The sequence below is a fragment of the Lactuca sativa genome, chromosome 5 (assembly GCF_002870075.4).
Source record: "Lactuca sativa cultivar Salinas chromosome 5, Lsat_Salinas_v11, whole genome shotgun sequence".
NCBI classification, from domain to species: Eukaryota; Viridiplantae; Streptophyta; class Magnoliopsida; order Asterales; family Asteraceae; genus Lactuca; species Lactuca sativa.
In genome coordinates this window covers 136,073,353-136,076,281 of record NC_056627.2, presented here as the reverse complement: position 1 = coordinate 136,076,281, position 2,929 = coordinate 136,073,353, and the positions used below count along the sequence as shown (strand labels likewise).

At 33.7% G+C, this 2,929-nt stretch overlaps 1 non-coding gene across 1 annotated transcript; it reads left to right on the top strand.

The window, feature by feature from the left end:
* Window positions 1-2,186: 2,186 nt before the first annotated feature.
* LOC111900468 (small nucleolar RNA R71) lies at window positions 2,187-2,293 on the top strand. The gene has a single exon (XR_002853227.1). It is a non-coding gene; the product is annotated as a small nucleolar RNA R71 (small nucleolar RNA).
* The last annotated feature ends 636 nt before the right edge of the window (window positions 2,294-2,929 follow it).

The following is a 2,929-nucleotide window of genomic DNA, read 5'->3' as shown; positions in this document are numbered from 1 at the left end:
GCTCAAGCAAACAATTTTAAGTTGCGATTATTTTAGATGGGTGACTGGTTTAATTATTGAACAAAATTTTCGTATATTTTGGTCACCAGGCATTTCATGCTCATTTATTGAGGTATGTTTTATTGTATATAGATTGAGTTTTTATTTCACAAATTAGAGATGTTAGGGAGTCCGTCGAGTCGGATACTACGGGAGGTTCAGGCCAACACTAAATGAACTGATTCCTACAATGATGCTAGAGCGATGAAACCCAATCACACTTGAGAGTGGTCAATAGACGTAATATCATGCAACTTTTTCGATAAGAGTGCACGCTTAAATAAGAGCTCCACACGAGCCTAACCATTTGATTTCTCCCTACTATAGATGTTCTTCGTTGTATGTATGTTCCGTTAGGGCTGCAACTGACCATCCCTCGTTACTCACCTAGAGGAGTTGTCCTGACTATGGTTTATGGTCCCATTGTCATCAGATGAAAAAATCTTAGGATAATAACAAGATGAATTCTGACCATGTTGACTAACTGTGATCATGTTCTATAGTTTTATCCATTATTTTTATTTTTCTTAGGATAGTTCATCCCAAGTTCATTTTAGTCTTGTCTTACTTGAGGACAAGTAAGGTTTAAGCTTGGGGTGATTTGATAGTTTCATTTTATTTACTTATTTTATAGTTTATTTTAGCATATTTCATTCATAATTTAGTTAATTTCCATGCATATTTTCCTTTTTGTTATTTTATGACCATTTTGGGTATTTTCTATTTTTGTGAGCATAATTGCAAATTTTAAGGAGTCTAGAGGAGCGGGATGTTTGGGAATTTTGGTAGGACTCTTTTGACACTCTTGCACATCCGGAGTTAAGAGGATTCTCTAGAGGTTTTGGAGCATTTTGAAGACCAAGAATACCTCAAGAACTTCATCTTTTTTCTCTTGAATCTTGTTAAATGTTTGGTACAATCTATCCTTACATTGTTTTCCATGTGTTTAGCCATGTTAGGCTAGACTAAACTTGGTTGACATTGGTGAAATCATTTGAATGTTTGTTGAATTTTGAAGACTCCATGAACTTTTTCTTGAATCTTTATGAGATTGTTTTATGTTTTTAACATCTTATTACTACTTGTATGTTTTTATTCATGAGTTTAAATGTGCTTGTGGTTATTAGTTAGCTAATTTCTTGATTAAGTAAATGATCCTCTAATTAGCAAGCAACAAATGATTCTTGTGTTAGTTTTACTTCACAAAATCATAAAAACATTTTCTCCAATATGGAAGTGAAATCATTTGACTCCTCATGGATTTGGTGACTTTTTGGTTATTTATGCTAGTTGACTTTCACTAATTACATGCTTAACAGGAATTGTGACTTTGAGTAAGGAAATTATTTTGAGCTTTTCTAACTATTTTAAGAACTAAGAAAAGTCTAGGTAATCTCAAGTTTCTTGGATTACTATAGTCAAATTAAAGATTTAAAACAAGTATTACACCATTGGATTCTAATGATATGTTCATCAAATGTTCAATGTGGAAACCTTAAGTCAACCACTTTTCTTATATTGAGTTTACATCAAACTCTTGTTTCTGTTGAAATTGTTTATTTAAATCTTAATTTAATTCTAGTTTATTTCAAGTATTTCAAAAGACCAAAACCCTCATTTTACTTTTATTGTCATTTTACAAGTATTTTTACGAAGAGATTTTCATATAGTTATAAAATTGAACCAATCTCCGTGGATTCAACCCCTTTACCACTATACACTATTTTAGTGTAAAAGATTTAGGTTTATTAATTTTGTTGGCCTCGACAACCACCATAGAGTAAAATACTTGCGCTTTCTCATTCCCGTGCTCATCCAAATCGTAATCCTTCGTTAAATGTGGCCCATGGAAATTGTCACATCCAACTCTTATGGAGGGCATAGATAGATCCAATTTCATCATTTTCTTATCTATTGTCTCTAGTTTAGCAATGATTGAAGCCATGTTCTCGTTCCCTCCATCTCCTTTACTTCTAGTAACATCTGCTCGTAGATTATGATATTCTCTCGAGTGCTTTGCAAATTCCTCAATCAAATCTTTAATGGTGGTTGGTTCCTTCTTTGTTATTGGTCATTAAGAGTCAAGAAGTTGCCTTGTTGTGACATTCAACAAATCATAGAAAATGGACACTTATTGTTGGACATTTAGATCATGTTAAGGAGAACTCCTTAGCAGCCCTTTGTATCTCTCCTATGCTTCATATAATGATTCTCCAACTTCTTGTTGAAAATTAGCAATCTTTTTCTTCATCATTGAGCTCTTTGGCCCAAGTATTAATGGATCCTGGTGTAAGTGAGTTTAACCAAACTTTGGCTTCGTTGGTAAATGTCACCGGAAGCATCCTAAGTAAAACTAATTCTCGTGGCACGTTCGGAACATTGAAGTATTTTGTAACTTCTTTCAACTGGAATCTCGGGTGGTACAAGACCTGGTCCATTATCCTCACATATTCGCTTCTTGTAATCTCCCATAGCCATTCTCGTGATATTTTCCATTTCTTCAACCTCACTTTTTATGTCGTCGGCTGTATCGCTTTTTGTCCCCCGGCAACGACACCAAAAACTTGGTGTGCACAAAAGTACATACTAGCTTTAAATTTATAACCTAACTAACTTAACAAATTTATGCACCTATAGGTAGTGTACCTAGTCGAATTATAGAATAGCTTGGGTTATTCGGATGTCCTCTCGAAACTTTCAAACCCCTTATCCGATTGAAAACTAAAACTTGACTCATCGACCCTGTTGTATTTCTTCTTATGAAAAGCTAATTGTGGATCTTGGAGCGGTAGAACTATTGGAGTTTTGAATCCTTGGGTCATAAATCACTAAAACAAAATAAAATAGAACACATAAAATGAACAAAAATAAATAAACTAAATATTTTACT